At 42.8% G+C, this 20,677-nt stretch overlaps 1 long non-coding RNA gene across 6 annotated transcripts in view; it reads right to left on the reverse strand.

Moving 5' to 3' along the window:
• Nucleotides 1–20,677, reverse strand: part of LOC104854734 — a 61,791-nt gene that overhangs the window by 32,190 nt on the left and 8,924 nt on the right. For 5 of the 6 annotated variants that reach the window (XR_778191.1, XR_004515869.1, XR_778189.1 and 2 more), the window contains exon 6: nt 11,999–12,145. The exons of the other annotated variant lie outside the window; for it this stretch is intronic. This is a non-coding gene — a long non-coding RNA (uncharacterized LOC104854734). The remainder of the gene's footprint in view (nt 1–11,998; nt 12,146–20,677) is intronic. 6 annotated transcript variants of the gene reach the window in all.

Below are 20,677 nucleotides of genomic sequence, written 5' to 3' on the forward strand. Positions count from 1 at the left end.
GGAGAGAGACAGGGGGAAGGGGGAGGGGGAAACATGTGAAAAACAAATGTCCTGAGGCTAGTAAGGAGATCCGCAATGCTGTACTCCATCCAGAACACAAACTAAGTATGGGTAGGCTCTTCTCAGATCCACTAGATCAAGCAGAGAGAGTCATTAGTATCCCAAGGTAGGAGAGAAAACAACAAAAACTGAAGCTCAGGAGACAGCAGTTCCATTGTCCACTTTGGTAGCCTAAGCCACCAAGTTAACAGCCAAACAAGAAAGATCCCTGGTTGGGGGGAAGATCCACATGCATATATCCTGTCACAGGGCCAAACTTTAGGGTCACAATCAAGGGAGCTTGTAGCTGATTTGTGAACAATGCATGAATAAGTAACCACTAAAGAGTTGGGGATATTCACTACTGAGCACTATGCCCCCCAAGTCTACAAGTTCTGTTTCTGGTTCTGGGCCACACTACTGGGGGAAGGTTTCTGATTAATTGAGATTCCTTTAGAGAGCCCAGGAGGTTGCACTAAATAACATAGGAGAGAAATATGGAACTTACTGACTCAAACAATTCAGATCATGGCTAGTGTCAGCTTTCAGTGGGGATCTATGTGTCCTTGACACACATCTATCAGTGTGTGTGTGTGTGTGTGTGTGTGCGCGCACGCACACACATGTGACTCACTGCCACTGATATATGCTCCATGCTCATATAGCATAATCTCTGCCTAAGGCTTGTAATCTGTTATTTCTCCCATCAAACTCTGGGGCGAGGAAAACACTATGGTTTGGCTTGACAGTGTCAGAATTATCTAAGAATTAACTGTTTCATTGGGCTTAGGATCCTCATGCCCATTCCTCCTGACAGAAGAACATAATTATGATCCCTATATGTTAAATTTTTCTTACAGTTACACAGAAGAGTCTTTGGAGAGGAATAAAAATAAGGGTGCTGAGAACTTGCTGCTGGGGAGAAAGGCAACAGACCTAGAGTGAGTCGTGGAGGAGACATACGCAGGCAGGGGTGCATGTGGGTCACAGAGAAAAGAACCTCTGCAAGTGATAGAAAAATGCCCTGTAAAAGCACGGCTTGAGGGCCGGGGCGGGGGGGTTGCTCAGGGGTGCGGCTGCCCTCCTTGCAAGTGCATGGTCCTGAGTTCAATTTCCGGTACAAAAAAAAAAAGAAGAACTATCTTGTCAAGCTGGTTGGCCACTGAGGTGCCATGCTATGCAAAATAATAGGATCAAAGCAAAAGAACAGCAGGAATTGTCCCCTACTGGGCTGATGGCTTCCAAGCCTCCAGCCATGAGCTAGCCCTGCCAATGAACCCCTAAGGACTTCACTCTCCATCAGCTTGCAGGTCCCCTCTGCCACAGAGATCTTTTGCAACTAGAAACACTAGCAAACCTCAAAGTCAGCCTAAAATGAGTGACCTTCAGCACAATAAACTGCCCCGTCCGGGAAGTACTCTTCCTCTCTGAAGCCCTGAAACACTTCTCCCACATAGGTACACTTTTTGCAGCAAGGCACCAGTGAAGGGAATCATATCACCACAAAGACCAAGTGTGGGAAATGAGCCCCACTCCCATTGGCCAATGAATGTCACCCCCAGAATTCCCCAGTTCTTGAAGTGTTCCTCTTTTGAAGGCAGCAGTGTCTATCCTGCCACCTCCAGTCACAAGATGATGCCAAGGGAAGCTCTATTCACTCCCTCAAGCAGATCCTACAAGGACAAGTCAGAACACCCAGGATCACCAGACAAACAAAGCACATCAAAATAGCACCACATCTTAAACTTTCACTGGACTGAGAGGGACCAGCATAAAGTTGTGCACCAACAACTGCAGGCCAAATGCAAACACATTTGAATGTCTCTCAATACACAGATTCCAAAGAGAGCCCCGCATCTCCCAAGGAAATAGTCAAAATGTCCAGAACACAGTAGAATAGCATTCCTGATGTAAAGATCCTGGAAAAACACAACTAGAGACAAAACTCCAACCAAGTGATATTAATTCGTGAATGAAAGAGATGTGAGAATTATGTGACTCAGATCCTAAAAACCATCACTGATGGACATTTAGCTCAATAGCACTGTGTTTGCCTCTCAAGCACAAGGTCCCGAGTTTGATCTCTGGTACCAGAGGGGAAAAAAATAGACCAGTAGTTAAATATTCTCACAGGCTTCTTTGTAATCACTAAAAGTCAAAACCATTCACACATTTTCAATGGGAAAATAGTTCCATACACTCTGTTAACGCACACCATGCGATATGATTCAGCAATCAAAGTGACAAATACTGTTACACAAAACAAAGCATCCGTGAGTCACCACAGGATGATTCTGCATGCGGAAAAGTACCAAAAGGTTCTATATGCTATAATTCTGTTTATATAATATTCTTCAAATAACAAAAGCATAGAAGTGAAGACAAGATTGGCAGTTGCCAGGACTACAGCGCATGGGAAGATACAAGAGAGAGGTGAGTGGGAGAACTATGGGGGAAGCTATAAACGAGCCGGAGGGATCAACGTGCTTGTGAAATGGTCTCTAACAAACCTGCTTCAGGGTCAATATCCAGGTTGTAATGTACTTTTGCAAGGTGTTGCAAATTGGAGAAACTCAAAAAGGTAAAAATGGGGGATCTCTATTTATTATAAGTACATGTGAGCGTATAATGATGTTGAGATTAAAAGTTCAGTTTTTAAAAGGGTGCAGCTATGAAATGTTCTTCCTTCACCAGAAAACCCACACCTTGATTTCTGAGATATTTAACACTCTTTCTCACCTGCTCTACTCCATGCTGTTGGTACCAGTGAAGTAATTCGCAAGACTCCCCTCACACTTGTCATGCCTGGCCTGAATGAGACCTTCACAAGCAAACAACCTGTTCTCAAAAAACAACAGGCTCTTCTCAGTAAATAGGACAGAAGGCCATAAAGAAAATTTCGGGCAAAATATGCGATTTTTCCAGTGCCAAAAATCCAGTGATTGTCTACATACTTGCACTGACTGTCCTTGGATTATAGCTTTCCCAAAAACCTTTATAAATGTAGTTTTCTTTCCCATTTAGCCATTGAAATCTGCCCTCGATTTCAGTTTCTCGCAGATAAAAAGCTTTTATCACAAAAAAAGTGATCTCACACAGGTCATTTATAACATTTTGGTGCACAAGATCTGGGATATAGTACTCTCCTTGGAGGGTTTCACAACTATTTCAAATGTCCTACTGATCCCACACACCGACACAGGTCTCCAGCTTTTGCTTCAGTGCTCCGGTCAAGCTCCCCAGCTCCCACCATTCCAGCAGGCTTCAGACTGGCTAAGGCTTTTTCTTCCTTTCTGCATCCTAGCTGCCATCACCCTACTTTTCCACTCCGCATGACTTTTTATGATCTCTGGGGCTTTAAAACCTCTCCCAGGGAGGGCAGAGGTAAGGGGAAAAAATGAGAATCAAGACTTGCCATGTAAAGGTACATGATCCCAACAATGAATGTAACTGTACTGTATCCCTAAAATGTACCAATAAACTCAATAAAATTAAAAAAAAAAAAAAAACTCTCCCCCGCCCTCTGCGCTGTACCTTTAAGAGCCCCCTCCCTCACTGGCTGCTGTAGCTGCTGCTGTCACTGCCACTGCTGCGAGGGCTGCTGCTGCTGCCAGCTAAAACTGCTGTGTATTTCCACCTTCTCTTTTCTTTAGCTTCTCTCTCTCTCTCTTCCTTCCTCCCTCCCTCCCCCCACCCCTCATCCACCAGGACCCAGAGAGATCTGTGCTGCTGTGCTGAAGTTCTGTGCCATTTTAAAGCCAGTGCTGGTCACAGAAACTTCCAGGAGAAACTGTCTCTCCCTTTCGTAGTAGACTAGTTACAGTGATGACCATCTTGGCCACTCATCCAGGTCCTCTAACAGCCTCGGTCGCAGTTGGAGTTCACCATTGTTGACCCTGTTGCTGGCCTGTCTTGCTGGGCATGACAAAAAACAAAAACAAAAACAAAACAAAAAAATCTCTCTCTGCCTTAATAGGGAACCTTCCTTCTTCTATGCCTACTTCCTCTCCTCTAGCATACCTATTAAACAATCTGAGATCTCTCTACCTATACCCTGATCTGAACCCTAAACGTCTGGTATTCTTCTGTAACACTGCATGGCCATAATATAAACTAGAAAACGGCTCTCAGTGGCCATAGAATGTCACTTTTGATTTCTCCATCCTGCGGGACTTACACAACTACAGCCAGAGGTTGAGTCAATGGTCCAAAGTTCCTTATGTTCGGGAATTCCTTATTCTCTGTAACATCCCCACTCTGCATACTTCTTATGAGTCTGCTCAAATCCTTTTCTTTCCTTTCTGCCAACACTGCCTCTACCTGACAAGGACTCCTCCCTAACAACAGATCCAGCTAAACTTCCTGTCCACTGGCAGTTCCCAGTGCCTTCTGCAGTTGTAGGCTCTGCTTCCCTTCCCTCCCTTGAACCTGTTTCTGAGTCCTTCTGTGACTGCACAGATTGCTGCTTCCCTTCCCTCAGAGCTTGCCAACACAGCTGTCTTCCCCTTCCTCTCTGAGCCTCCTGTTCCTTCTAGTCAGTTCGTGGCTGAGTCCTCTGCCATTGCTCTCCCTGCCAAAGCCCCCATCCACCCGACGCTGCCTCTGGACAGGATCCTCCTCCATATGCTGCGCCCAGTCCAACTCTGCCTCATACTCTGTCTGGACTGCAGTTTGGAGTCCCTTCCTTACCCACTCCCCCTGCTCCCTAATTGAGGATCAGCTCAATGTTTGGCTGAGTCAGGAACGCTGCACACATCTCTCCTGAGAAAACTCTGAGGCCTATTAGGGCTGGAATAATCCCCCTCCTTGGGTGTGTAGAGATCTGACCTTAGACAGATAAAATGTTCCTCTCAAAAACCTCTAAAGTCCTGACTCCCTTCACCTCAGCCCCTAAAGCATACAATCCAAAATCTAACATGTGGCCAATAAGGATGTGCCAAATATCCTGACTCCACCCTGGTTCCACCCCTGCCTTACCCTATCCAATAGTGATCCAATAGCGCCACCCTGCGTCCACCCCCACCTTACCCTATATAAGACTGTGCATTTCCTGAATAAAGAGGAAGTGTTCCAGAAACCTTCCTGGAGTCTGTGTGGTGATTCCGTGCTTTGCTCTCCCAGTCGGGGCCCCTGAACCTGGTTCTGCGAGCTGACGAAAACAACACCTAATTCCCACTTTGAGAGGTAGCAGGAGCAGAGGGAATAATTAGAGTCCATGTCACCTTCCCCATGTCTGATCTCTCTCAGATCAGTTTGCTTTGAGCTTCCTTTTTCACAGACACTACTACTGGATATATTCAAGAGTTCCAATATCTCACTCAGTCTCATGACCTTACGTGGGTTGATCTAAATATTATCCTCTCTTCAACCCTCTAACCTGAGGAATAAAAACGCATTTGGTCTTTGGCTCAGGGAGCTGCAGATGACTGCAGATGACTGCAGATGCCTTGAGCCTAATCTTCAGGAGGACATTGTGACTGTTCCCCCAAGCCAACCAAATTGGGATTTTAACTGGCCAAATGAAGAAAGACAATCCCTGGCTCACAAAAGTCGTAACTCTTTGGTTCCTAATTTAGTTGAAGGACTCCACAAGGTGGTACATAGGGCAGTTAATTATGATAGACTTAAAGAATCCACCCAGACAAAGGATGAAAATCTGGCTCAGTTCATGCCCCATTTGGCTACTGTTCTCAGGGGTTGCACAGCACTAGATTCAGGGGGCCCAGAAGGCCAATTTTAAGGATGCATTTTATTACTTAGTGTGACACAGATGTTCATAAAAAAATTACAGAAACTGGAGACCGGAGCTCAAATGTCACAATAAGAACTATTAAATTCAGCTTTCAAAGTTTATAGTAACAGGAATGAATGTGCTCAACAGCAGGACATTTCTGAGCTGCAGATGCTGTCCTCTGCTGTAAAACAACAAAACAAAACAAAACAAAACAAAACAAAACAAAACAAAACCCTGCAGAGTTGGCTGCCAAGGTAACTAATAAAGGACTAAAGACAACCCAGACTCAAGGTGCTTGTTCACGGCCATGCTTCAAATGCCACCAGAATGGTCACTGGGCTATGGAATGCTCACACCCTGAAATTCCCTTCAAGCCATGTCCCTCCTGTAGAGGTCCCACTGGAAGGCAGATTGTTAAATGCTAGCTGCTGCCTCTGCTGCTTCTGGACCTTGACTCCAGGGACCCCTGACCGGCTTCTTCCCAGACCTTCTTGGCCTGGCCACCAAGGACTGGTGCCATCTGTGGACAAGGCCTCCTGGACCATTTCAAATGCTGAGCCCCAGGTAACTCTTACTGTGGAGGGTAGGTCTATCCCATTCCTCCTTGACCCAGGTGCTACACACTCTATCTTGTCTTCCTTTTGAGGACCATCTTCCTTGACCCCAAATACTGTTGTGGGAATTGACAGCAAGGACTCCTGACCTTTTAAGATGCCTCCAATTTGGTATCAATTGGGCCAACAACTTTTCTCGCACTCATTTTTAGTTATCACCGCCTGTTCCATTCTTCTTTTAGGGTGAGACATCTTAGCTAAGCTGTCAGTCCTTGTGTCCATCCCCAAGATATAGCCGGCACTTATAGCTGCTCTAGTCTCTCCTTCTTAGCCTCCCCTAGAGGCTCCTATCTTCTCACTTCTCCTCAACTCCAGAGTCTTAGTTACCTCCACCCTGGTCCTAGCCTCATCCAAACAACCCCTTACCATTCTTCTCATGCTGGACCACCCTTACCTTGTCTAATGACAATATCCCACCCCTGACCCAGCTTTAACTGTCTTACAAGCTATTATCTCTTGCCTACTGCAGCATGGTCTATTAATTACTGTCAATTCCGCTTACAATATTCCCATTCTCCCAGTACGGAAGGAAAATGGCTCTTACAGGTGGGCACAAGATCTCCACACCATTAATCAGACTGTCCTGCCTATATACTCGAAGTGACAAAGTCCTCATGCTCTTATCCTCTATCACTTCCTCCACTACTCATTAGATCTAAACGTTGCTTTTTTCACTATTCCCCTACATCCTTCCTCACAGGCTCTCTTTGCCTACTCTGGGACAGACCCTGACGTGCATTAGTCCCAACAGCTGACTTTGACTGCCTAGCCTCAGGGCTTCTGGAATAGTCCCCACTATTTTGGGCAGGCACTTGTATGTGTTTTAAGTGACTTACTCTCCTTCCATCCTTCCTCCTCTCATCTTATACAATATGTAGATGACCTTCTCCTCTGCAGCCCCTCCTAGGAGTCAACCCATAAAGACACACTTTTACTGTTACAGCATCTAGACTCCAAGGCATAGTGCATCTCCCCTTCTAAGGCCCAAATCTCTTTCTCATCTCTCACCTATCTAGGTATCATTCTCTCAGAAACATACCTTCAGAACACATCCAGTTAATCTCTAGGACTCCAGTTCCTACTACCAGACAACAGTTCCTTTCTTTTCTTGGCATACTAGGATATTTCCACGTCTGGGTTCTCAGATTTGCTCTCCTCATCAAACTGCTCCAGAAACTTACAAAGCGATACTCTGCTGAGCCCTTAGATCACAAAACCTTCCCTGGCTCATCTTTTCATACCTCAGAAGAGGCCCTCAACACAGGCCCCAACTTTAGCCATCCCAGACCTTACCCAACCCTTCAGCATTCATACAATAGAATACAAGCGATGTGCAGCAGGGGTTTTGACACAAGGTCCCAGCCCAGGTCCAATCACATTTCTGTCAGAGCAGATTGACCCTATTGTCACAGGCTGCTGGCTGTTACTCCTAGAAACATTCAAAATCACGAGACACGACCCACTCACACTTTACTCTTCCCACAACCTTCAGGAACTCATGTCTTCATCCCACCTCTCAGTTTCTGTCCACCCCTCACCTTATTGAACACTAGGTGCTTTTCATGGAGACTCCCATGGTTACAATTGCCATGGGCCCCAATTTTATTCCAGCCACTCACTTTATCAACCCACCGCCCCTTTAAAAAAATGCCTGAACCATACAATTGCATGTCTTTGATATACCCAGCAACCCCTCCTCTTCCTCACATTTCAACCTTCTTCCTTCCCAACTCTAACCACACTTGGTTTATCGAGAAGGGTTCATACAAGCCTACCTCCAAATCCTCTGCCAGGGCAGAATACACTATTGTCTCCCAAGACTCTATTATAGAAGCTGCAGCTCTTCCCCCATCCACAATCTCTGAATAGGTCGAACTAACTTCTCCGACCTGTGTTCTTACAGTAGCTAAGGGCTTGCAAGTTAACACTGATACAGATTCAAAGCATTCATTTCATATATCATATAACATGCTTCCATCCGGGAAGAAAGGGTTCCTCACTTCCCAAGGGTCTTTAATCAATGCCCCATTCAGAAAAGCCCTTCTTCAGGCTGCTCTCCTACCAACATGGGCAGCTGTACTTCACTGCAGGGGACCCCAGAGACTTTCAGAACCCAGGGCTGCTGGGAAGATAAAACAACAAAGGAAGCTGCTAATCCCTCCCTCCACACCCCCAAGGGTCAATATTTTTCCCTTTCAACTTTCACTCTGGCATACTCCTCTCCCAAGCACCAACATTATCAGGACCTCCCTACCAAAGATGGATGGTTCCTAAGCTAGAGAAAATGTCTCCTCCCTGCCTCATAGGCCCACTCCATTCTTTCGTCACTTTGTGACAATGTTTATGAATGCTACAAACCCCAAGCCCATCTGCTTGAGCCTCTCATCTGCTTTCCCTCCTGGAAAACCCTTCTCAAAACTATCACCTATCGGGATCCCAACAATGAATGTAACTGTGCTGTATCCCTAAAATGTACCAATAAACTCAATTAAAGCTGAAAAAAAAAACTATCACCTATCAATGTTCTGTTTGCCAGGTAACCGTGTCTCAGGGCTCTCCGAGGTCCCCTCCTTTCCCTACATATCAAGCGTGAGGTTATTCCCCAACTCAAGACTGGCAAACTGATTTCACTCACAAGCCACAAGTACATAAGTAAGACATCTCCTGCCCTGGCTTGTTATATTCACAGGGTAGATAGAGGCCTTTTCCACATGCTTAGAAAAAGCCTCTGCAGTTGTTAACTCTTTCCTAGCTGATACCAACCCCTGGTTTGGACTTCCTACCTCTATTCAATCAGGCAGTGGCCCAGCTTTCATTAGTCAAATTACCCCAGGAAGTAACCAAGTCACTGGGTATGCAATGGAATCTACGTCCTCCTTATTGGCCTCAGTCATCCAGGAAGGTAGAACAGGCTAATAGCCTTCTTAAGGCCCACATTTCCAGGCTCACACTTCAACTCTGCAAGGATTGGCTTACCCTGCTTCCCACTGCTCTCCTTCACAACAAAGTCATGCCCAGAGAACTTACAGTCTTTAGTCCATCTGAACTTTTATATGGCCATACCTTTTTACTTGGGTCACACCTCAGCCAAGAACCTAACCCCATTGGAGACTATCTGCCTACACTACAACAGGTCTGGAAAGACATACAATGCACTGCTAACCTTCTCTTGCTTTTTCCTGACACCCAGGTTCTTGAGGATGGACTGTCTAATGAATGGATTTTAATAAAAGACTTAAATCCTCGGTCACTACAGCCTAAATATAGAGGACCCTTCCTAGTTGTGTACAGCACTCTGATGACTGTCTCCAGATTCTTCCTCCATGGAGTCATCAATCTAGGGTAAATCTGTGCCCTGCTGACCACTTGCATGATCCCTCCATGTGGAAATTGCAAGTGATCTCCCCTACTTCCATTAGGCTGAGCCAAATTGCAGAAGATGCATACATGCCTTGCTTTTGTGAATCTTGTCATTTTATTCACTTTCTTTGTAGAGTCTGCTTTGACTCATTTGGTTTCACCCTCAAACTTCTACCCCAGAGTCATATCTTATGTGGCTAGATGATCTCTTTTACCAAGGCACTCTGTGTGACTTCTCCCCAGAAGAGATCAAGTTTGTTCCTTCTTGCCTGCCTTCTTTCTGTTCAGTGATTGATATGGAGAATCTTAAACATCCTCTGTTTAAAATTCCAACTCAACTATTTTGCCTCAGGGATGGAAACACTTAGGTTTACACTTGTTATCTTTGCCTGAGATAAACATCTCCTTTCCTCCTCCCTGAGCCCTTTGACCCAGTTAGCCTTCCTCTTCTTTCTCTTGTCATGCCCTTCAGTTGCCTCCCAGCCTATCCCCCCCCCCAGTATTGGGAGCATTTCTACATAAATTTTGGGGAAAAATCATTTCATAATTAAAGTATGACTATAGCTGTCTAAGGCTCAATGTCACCTTGCCTGTGAGCTGGCTATAGCATATGGAAACAACTCCATTTTGCCTCGGGTCACAGCTGAGGCCCTAAGGGTCCTGTGATGCTGTGGCACTCAACAGTAAGACTGCATCAGCTGAGGACATCTTGGTTCTTTTTAGTAATACAGAAAGAAAAAGTTGTCAGCCGGGGAAAGACTAATTCCCTGTCAAACTTAACTCAACCATTGTCTTCCTCAACAGAAGAACCTCATGACTTAAAATCTTCATCAGCTCCTCATGTACCTTGACCACCACCCTCTAAGCACCTTGATGCTCCGTCCAATTATTGTATGTACCCAATAAATAGTGGCTAGCTCATAGAGTCTTTGCCCACTCTGAAGTGCTGACCTACCCCCCTCCCCATGTATTTTGAAATTATGCAAGTCTCTATGGTCTTTTTTCTCTTTACCCCTCATCAACCCCCTTTCTAAGTACAGGACTGAGCGCCCTCCTATATCCCAGTTCCCAATATCTCTACAAAACACTGCAGTTAATTCATTCCCTGTTGAACTGGTATACTTTGTCCTTAGTCAAAGGCTGCTGGCTCTGTATTTCCATATCTACAGCCGCCTATGCAGATCACCTTTTAAAACCAGACAGACTCCCTGGCAGCAGTAGCTTTAAAGAACTGACCAGGCTTGTTCTAACTGATGAGAAATGTGGACTTTGCATCTTTCTAGGGAAAGAATGTTGTTTTTATTCCAAACAGTCAAGCATAGTATGGGATGCAACTAAGAGACTAACACAAAAGGCCTTAGAAATTAGATAACACTTGTCTGACTCATGGACTAATATTTGGGGCTGGGCTACATGACTTCTTCCATTAACTGGACTCTTCTCTGTATCCGTCTCCTGCTTCTCTTTGGGTCATGCTTCCTCAGATTCCTTTCACAATTCTTTGTTGTTGTTGTTGTTGTTGTTCTTGTTGTTGTTGCCTTTTCAGACAGGGTCTCACTATGTAGTTGAGACTGACCTGGAACTCACTATGTAGCCCAGGCTGGTCTCGAACTCACAGCGATCCTCCTGCTCAGCCTCCCGAGTGCTGGGATTACAGGCATGAGCCACCACGCCAAGCTATGTTCTTTCACAATTCTTATAGGACCTTGTATAAGCAACAGATATTGGCCCTGGACACTCCTGATATGCTCCCATTTCCCAAGATTTTTCTCTCATCTAGGCTGCCTGCACTGACCATTTGTTACACATAAAGCAACCATGAGAAGCTCTGCTCACTCCCCCACCCACCATATATAACAACAAAAAGACAGAAATGCCATGCCTGGTCTGAATGAGACCTTCACAAACAAACACGTCACTCTCAGGAAACAACAGGCTCGTCTTGTTAAACAGGACACACTGCCAAATTAAAAATTGGAATAGAATATTCAATTTCTTCAGCACTGATTACTCCAGTGATTGTCTATACACCTAGGCTGACTGTTCGTGTACTCGCAGTTATAAACATTCCCTATTATCATAGCCCCTTCCCAAAAACCTATATAAATATTGTTTTCTCTCCCACCAGCTGCTGAAATCTACTCTGGATTTCAGTCTCTCTTCACAGGAATAAAGCTTTTTTCACAATGCCTGTCTCCAAGTGGCCTCACACACGCCATTTATAACACCTACCCAGACAGTGGATATTTACCTTTGTATCTTTAGAGCTGGATGAACTCTTTGGGAGCTCTGGCCTCATCATTAGTGTAGAATGAGCCACAGCTTCTCTTAGCATCATGGCTTCTGCTAGAAACTCACTGATTTCCATGCTATTTTTGAAGCTCTTCTAAAAGCAGATCTGTTCAAAATAATAAATAAAATTCACCTTAGCCAACCTTATCAAAAAATGCAAGAAAAAACTCAAATCCATGCAATTAGGAGTTAAAAGGGTGAAATTACAACAGATCCAGCAGAGATCCAGAGGATCATCAATACTTACTTTGTCAACCTGTACTCCAAAAAGATAGAAAACACAGAAGAAACGAACAGATTCCTAGATACATATGACTGCTGAATTCTATAAGAAATGTAGAGAAGAGCTAATGACACCACTTTCAAACTCTTTAATAAAATCAAAAGGGAAGGGCAGGGGATTTAGCTCAGCGGTTTGGTGGCCTGCCTTGCAAGTGCAAAGACCCGAGTTCAATCCCCGGTACAAAAAAAAAAAAAAAATAAAAAAAAAAAAAAAAAAAAAAATCAGAAGGGAAGCTATACTCCCACACTCATTCCTGGAAGCAAGATTTTATCTTGATAACAAAAGCAGAGAAAGACCTAACCAAAAAGAAAAGAACTACAGGCCAAACTCTCCTAATGAACATAGATGCAAAAGTCCTCAATAGGATACTGGCAAACAGAATGCAGAAGATCATCAGGATGATCAGACACCCTAAAAAAGTGGGGTTCATCCCAGAGATGGAAAAATGGCTCAACATATATAAATTGATAAATGCAACACACTACATTAACACAGTGAAGGACAAAAAACATATGATCATCTCAATAGATGCAGAAAAAGCATTTGACAAAATCTAATATCTATTTGTGATAAAACCCAAATGAACCTGATAAAAGCCAGCTATGAAAAACCAACAGCCAACATCATACTAAAAGGTCAGAAACTGAAGTCTTTCGTGCTAAAATCAGGAAGAAGATAACTATCACTACTCCTGTTAAATATAGTCCTGGAAACATTAGCCACAGTAATTAAACAAGAGAAAGAAATAACTGGAATTAAGATAGGACATGAAGAAGTTAAACTGTCATATTTGCAGATTATATGATGCTATATATAGAAGACCCCAAGAACTCCACCGAAAGACTTTTAGACTTAATAACCTAATTCAGTTGAGAAGCTGGATACAAGGCCAACATTCAAAAATCAATAGCATTCTTGTACATGAATAACAGAGAGAAACTGAGGGAAACACTTCTCTTCACAATAGCATCCAATAAAATGAAATACCTAGGAATCAATCTAACGAAGGAATTAAAACACCTCTACTCTGAAAACCACAGTACTCTGAAAAAAGAGATCAAAGAGGATATCAGAAAATGGAAAAACATCCCTTGCTCTTGGGTTGGAAGAACCAATATAGTGAAAATCGCCATACTTCCAAAACTACTACACAGATACAACACAATTTCGATTGAAATTCCAACAGCATATTTCACAGAACTACAGACAAAAAAAACGCAAAAATTCATTTGGAACAAGAAGCTACCTAGATAGCAAAAGCAATTCTAGGCAACAAAGACAAGGCAAAGGGTATCACAATCCCCAACTTGAAATACTACAAAGCTACTATAAAAAAACACCATGTTACCAGCAAAGAAACAGACCTGAGAATCAATGGAACAGATTAGAAGATGGAGAAACAACTCCAGACACACTCAGCCACCTCATCTTTGACAAAGGAGCCAAACCTCCTCACTGGAGGAAAGATAGCCTCTTTAATAAATGGCGCTGCAAAAACTGGGTTTCAACACATGTCAAAGATTAAAACTAGACCCACATATTTACCATGCACTAAACTAAAATTGAAATGGGTCAAAGATCTAAATATTAAAACAGAAACACTAAACCTGCTGGAATATAGGTTAGGTAGAACTCTTGAAGACATTAGCATAGGAAAAGACTATGAAAAAAACCTCAGACTTAGTAGGTTAACTAGCACAAAGAATCAAACAGTCTTATTAAAAAGTTGTTGCACTGCAAGAGAAACCACCAACAGAGTGAAGAGACAGCCCACAATCTGCGAAAAAAATTTACCAGCTGTTCCTCAAAGGACTACTATCTAGACTATATAAAGAACCTTTTAAAAATTAGACCCCCCGCCAAATTGAAAGACCCAATTCAAAAATGGGCATCTGAAATGAACAGACAGTTCGCAGATGAAGAAGCAGAAGCTGCAAATAAACACATGAAAAAATGTTCAACATCACTGGTCATTCAAGAGATGCAAATGAAAACACTGTGGTTCCATCCCACTCCAGAAAGAATGGCTGCTATGAAGAAATCAATCAAAAATAAATGCTGGAGGGGCTGTTGGGGGAAAATGATCCCTTGTCTACTGTTGGTGGGAGTGCAGAATGGTGCAACCACTGTGGAAATGAATGTGGATGTTCCTCAGAAAATTAGGATTCTAGGTCCCATTTGACCCAGCTATTCTCCTTCTGGGACTATTCCCAGAAAGAGTTGAAAGCATCATACCACAGTGAAATGTGCACACCCATGTTTATAGCGGCACAGTTTGTAACAGCTAAACCTTGGAAACAGCTCCAAAATCCATAAACAGGATTGGATAAAGATTTTTTTATAGAATGGAGTACTACTCAACAATAAAGAAAGGTAAACTGGAGACATTTACAGATAAATGGATGCACCCTGAGGCCATACTCTTAAGTGAAATAAATAAGACATACGTGTGTAAGTACTGAATTATTTCTCTGGTGTGAGAAACTGAAAGTGTAAATGAGGTCCAAGATGTATAGTAGATATTAGGAAATAGGAAGAAAGGTGTTTAAAGAGGAAGGGGAACTGGGGAGGGGGATGTAAGGAAAAGGAAAGAAGGGAAAGAAAAAAAGAAAAGAAAAGAAGGAAAAAATGGAAACAAAGCTAACATATATAGGGAGGGGTAGAGGGGTTGAAGGGAAGGAAGGGGAAGGGGAAAAAGAAGAACCAAGCTATATCACGTACAGGTACAAATTCACAATGATGAATGTGATCATAATTCACACCTAAAATGAACCAAAAAATTTAATTTTAAAAATTAATACTGTGGGAATAAAAAGCAAAGCTAGATGGACGTTGCTAATAGGGAGTGTAAGTGTTCTCTCCAAATTCTTTTCTAGACTCTCTATACTCAGAAAAATCAGAATACACTGATGAGAACAGGAGTATGGTTCCAAGTCTGCACATCTAGTGGGACTGGTATGGAGTCCATGGAATGCTACAGCAGCACTGCCCAATCCTGTATTGTTCTCTGCTTGGCTACCATGAGCACTTTCAGTGCACCCAGGAGTTGAACTTTTACCTTTCTTTAAGTTCTAATTGACCATAAGAGGTTAGTGGCTAATGCTTAGGAAAACACTATTCTAGAGAGTGCAGGATGGGTGTGGACATGTACTCAGTTGGAAAGCTCGATGTAAAGTTTGACGTGCATGGTACTCTTTGGTGAAGTGATTCCATAGCTTTAGGAAGAGTCTCGTTAATTAAGGTCAATGAGTGTGCCTTCTTGTGAGGGCTGCTGTGACTTCTTTTTCATACGTGCCTTCTTTGATTTACGTGGCTCTCCCCTACTGATCTGAGAGAGAAACAAACTGGCATATAAGACCTTGCATTGCAATTATATGGTAAATGGCTGGAAGGTGCCATTCAGGATCCTGTGCTGCATGAGGATGACAATGATTTTGAGGACTGCCACCATTTCAAGTTCTGGCTCACTGAAGCAGCCTGTCATCAGAAAGTCTGCAGCAGACTGTAGTTTGCTGTCAGTGGCTAAAACTAAAGATGCATTCTATGGAAAAATTCCTGGAGCTGCTCTTCCTGGAACAATACCCGCTAGTCTGCCCATGGACACAGCTGCAAGGGTGCACATATGGCCCAGAGAGGAGAAAGAGACTCGTTGCCCTGACAAAAGAATTAAAAGACATTGTCAAATATTAGGGCACCACATGAGAAAAGAGGATGGGATCTCTGTTACGGAACCAAAATCAGCAGTGAGATACCTAGCCCAGACCAGTTATTTTCTCTTTGGTTCATAAGGAAGGCATACATTTCTTAACTGTTTTTTCCTTTTTCCCCCCTTCATTCTGTAACCTCTATCTTAGTGGTTCTCAAACCTGTCTGATTCTTTACCTTCTGTCACACATATATCATAATGTAAGCTTCCTTATTGTTAAAGGACATTGAGATATAGCAGGAAGTGTCTACATACATGAACCAAAATCATAAACATTTTACACATGGGCCTAAGGCCATTTCTGGCCACAAGTTGTATGAATGGCCCCAGTGAGTGCATAATATTTTGGAACTCCTTAAACATTAGCTTAAAGAAACAAGGAGAAGTGCCAGCAAATGTGGCCCACAAGGTTTAAAATATTCACTCTCTGAGTAGTATTCCATTTTATAGAAAAACCACATCTTCTTTATCCAGTTTCCAACTGATGGGCAAATGGACTATTTCCAAGTTTTAGCTATTATAAACTGTGCTGCTATAAACGTAGGTGTACATATATCTCCGTGATATGATTCTTTTAATTCTTTTGGAAAGATACACAGCAGAGGGATGGCTGGGTCGAATGGAACCTCTAGTCCTAGTTCTTTGAGGTATCTCCATATTGATTTCCACAGTGGTTGTACCAGTCTGCACTATCACCAACAATGGAGAAGGGCTCCTTTCTCCGCACAACCACGTCAAAGTTTATTGTTTGATTTTTTGAGAGCAGGCATTCTTTGTGGGGTGAGGTGGAATCTCAGTGTTGTTTTTTTTTGTACCGGGGATTGAACTCGGGTCCTTGCGCTTGCAAGGCAGGCCACCCAACCGATGAGCTAAATCCCCAGCCCACTCAGTGTTGTTTTCATCTGCATCTCTCAAATGGCCAGTGATGTGGAACATTTTTTCATATATTTACTTGCTGCTTTTACTTCGTCTGAGAAATGTCTGTTCATTTCAGATGCCTACATTTGAATCGGGTCTTTCTATTTGGGGGGGGGCTGATTGTATTGAGTTCTCTATATATTCTAGATAATAGTCCTTTCTCTGAGGAGCAGCTGGTAAAAATTTTTTCCCACATTGTAGATTGTCTCTTAGCTCCGTTGATGGAGATACCTGAAAAAGCTAGGACTAGAGGTTTCATGCAACCCAGCCATCCCTCTGCGGGGTATCTTTCCAAAAGAATTAAAAGAATCATATCACAGTGATATATGTTCACCTATGCTTATAGTGGCACAGTTTGTAATAGCTAAAACTTGGAAACAGCCCATTTGCCCATCAGTTGGAAACTGGATAAAGAAGATGTGATTTTTCTATAAAATGGAATACTACTTGGCCATAAAGAATAAGAAAATTAGATTCATTCATAGGAAAATGGATACATATTGAGGATATACTAAGTGAAATAAATAAGTCACACATGTGTAAATACCAAATAGTTTCTCTGGTGTGAATAAACTATAATAGTACATAAGATCCTAATGATAGAATGGACAATGTGAAATAGGAAGAAAGGGGCCAAAGGTGTAGGGAAAGTGGGAAGGGTAGGGGGAGCTAATAAGGGAAAACAAAAAAAATGAGAAAATGAAGAAATGGAAATGAAGTGTTTGTAAAGTGGGAGGGAGGAGGGGTGAAGGGAGGGCAGGGACAAGGGGAAAAATGAGAGCCAAGACCTGTCATGTAAAGGTACAAGATCCCAATAATGAATGTCACTGTACTGTATACCTAAAATGTACCAATAAACTCAATGAGGGAAATAAATAAATAAATAAATAACGTGGCTTATAAAAAATTATTCACTCTCTGCACCACTCCAGAAAACGTTTGCCACATTTGCATCAACTAGACTCTAGGAGAGATATAAAGCAAAAGGAATAAGCCAGAGTTCCTTATTTACTTGGAAATTTACCACAGAATACCACACCGTAAGTGTTAGGACTAACAGCACCCAAACACATCACGATGTCATCAGATGCCTGCATTTCTGCTGAGAATCCTTCATGGTGAATGTGCTTAAGACAGTGATAATGGAAAGAAGCACTGTCACAATACCTATGGCTGTGTGTAGCTAATGAGTGTGTGAAAAGAGGATTCCAGGGGTAGAGGAACTACATTTGACTCCAACTTAAGTTTAATTGTCTTCATTTCCCTCTAAGTAAGTTACATTAAATGGCCACATGTGGTTAGAGGCTACTACATAAGAAAGAACAGCTCTAGAGAAAAATTAAAACAGAATGGGATCCATTTCTGCTCCTGTGGTTCTGGCAGGGCCAAGATGACAGAGAAGGGTGCTCACATTCCTCCATGGAAACTATTTTCCTAAGAAAGAGACAAGAAGGCTGGGGATGGAGCTCAGAGACACAGTGCCTGCCTAGAAAGCACGAGGCCCTGAGTTTGACTCCTCATATAAATAAATAAATAATTCACCGGGGGAAAAAATCAGTAACTTTGGACCTGGGATGCAGCTCAGTGGCTACATCCCACGCTTGCAAGTGCAAGTTCCTGGTTTCCATCCCTGGCATAAGGAAAGGAAAGAAAAGAAAAGGGAAGGGAAGGGAAAAGAAAGAAAAGGGAAGGGAAGGGAAGGGAAGGGGAATGGGGAGGGGGAAGGGGGAAGGGAGGGAAAGGGGAAGGGGAGGGGAGGGAAGGGAAGAAGAAAAGAGAAAAAAGAAAAGAGAGAAGGGGGAGAAAGCCAGACAGACAGACAAGAACAAAGTGTTGTTTAAATTCCCAGGAAGAAGTAGACTGCCCTGGGTAGGGGGAAGGCATACTTTAGAGAGGCTCACTTGATGCCCTTATAGTCATCAGTCATCGGTTAAACTTAATCAATTATAAGCAGCCAATATCTTACTCCCTCCCTCAGGGCAACGGGGATGCTGAAATAATATACAGTCCAGCCCACTGAAGGTTCTCTACTAATAGGGGCAATTCACTACATGATTCTCAGTTCCCTCAATTTCCTCAGATATTCAAGTGGCAAATTCCTTTTTCTGGTGGAAAACACACCACCTGCTCACTCCCTGCCTCCTGCCTGCTGATCCTAAGGTGGAAATCCAGGTGAGACCTACCACCCTCTCCTCCAAATCCCAACAGTGCACTGTGCTCTTCTATGCTGGGGTGAGCATGCATGGGGGATGGCAGCAGCTCCCAGGCTAGTGGACAACTCATTCCTTAACAGGAGAGACCAAAAGTTCCAAGGAAAATTCCAGTGGCTATGGGGCATGAGGAGAAGGGAGTGCATGAGTTCTCTGTGCTGAGGAATCCTCAGGCAGGAAGTGAGACATTGCAGCTTGAGCCCTTCTAGACTAAATGGCACAAAATGACAAAATGACACGATGTCCCAAATCTTCATGACGTCCCAGTGGCACACAGGTATCCAACTACTCAGTTGACACCATTACAGGCAGCACTGTCTCCCACAGTCTTTTTCTCTTTTCTGGTGGGAGAAGAATTTAGTAATTACAAAATGGAAGTTTCCTTAGAGGAAAAAACTTATTTTAAGTTTCCCAGGATCTGGGGCTCCTGCACCTGCCTACCAATACTGCTCATTAACAAACTGTTTAAATCATTCTCGGTTATACAAAAAATGTGTATCAACAGGTATTAATTGGAAACATTATAATATCAGAAAACGTTTGGTATTTTAAAAAACTGATGATTCCAAAAATTATTTAACACTGCGTCATCTCCTTCATTTTGGATGCTACAAGGACAGGTATTGTGGTATAATAAAATTATATATAAAATCAAGGAGATATTTTATTCTGGCAGGACAAGGAAATAAATACAGGACTCTCGCCCTACCTTTGGTTCCCTGTCCTCTGAACTACTACTGTGCTGAGCCTCGCTGGTGTCTCCACCTCTTCCATCTTTACACGGATAAGGAGATTCCTGAGTGACCAAGCCACTTACAAAGATGCAGTGGAATCTTCCTGAAGTTGCCCAAAGAAACAATTCCTATGGAGACACACCAGATCGACTGCTACCTATCTTCATTTCTCGTGTGAGACTCCCAAACCCAGCCAACAACCCCGATTGCGATAGCACAAATTATAGATCTCAGAATTCTAACTCAGTTCACGGTTTGATGCCTGTAGAACAGTCACACCATCACTGATTATGCTTTATTCATTGTTAATATTCCAAAAGGCAATATGAAATAGGAAGAAAAGGGCTAAAGGTGTAGGGGAAGTGGGAAGGGTAGGGGATAGGAAATAAAAGCAAACAAAAAATATGAAAAAATGAAAATAAAGTATTTGTAAATAGGGAAGAGAGGAGGGGGTAAAGGGAGGGCAGGGGTAAAAGGAAAAATGAGAACCAAGACTGTCATATAAAGGTACAAGATCCCAATGATGAATGTAACTGTACTGTATTAATAAAAATGTACCAATAAACTCAATAATAAAAAAGTAAAGATTTTAAATAAAATTCAAAAAAGAAATTCCTAAAGGCATGTAAAAGTGTCTCCAGCTAATTTTATTCACATAACACAAATATTTTACTAAACCTAAGTCCTGAAGATCAAATATATTTATTAGACATTGAAATGACATTTGTTCAAGATAAGTGAATAGCTGGTTGGCAAAATGGAATCTGTGCAAAAAAAAAAAAAAAAA

This window comes from Fukomys damarensis, unplaced genomic scaffold (genome assembly GCF_012274545.1).
Source record: "Fukomys damarensis isolate Sample0158 unplaced genomic scaffold, DMR_v1.0_HiC HiC_scaffold_39, whole genome shotgun sequence".
In the NCBI taxonomy this organism is placed as follows: domain Eukaryota; kingdom Metazoa; phylum Chordata; class Mammalia; order Rodentia; family Bathyergidae; genus Fukomys; species Fukomys damarensis.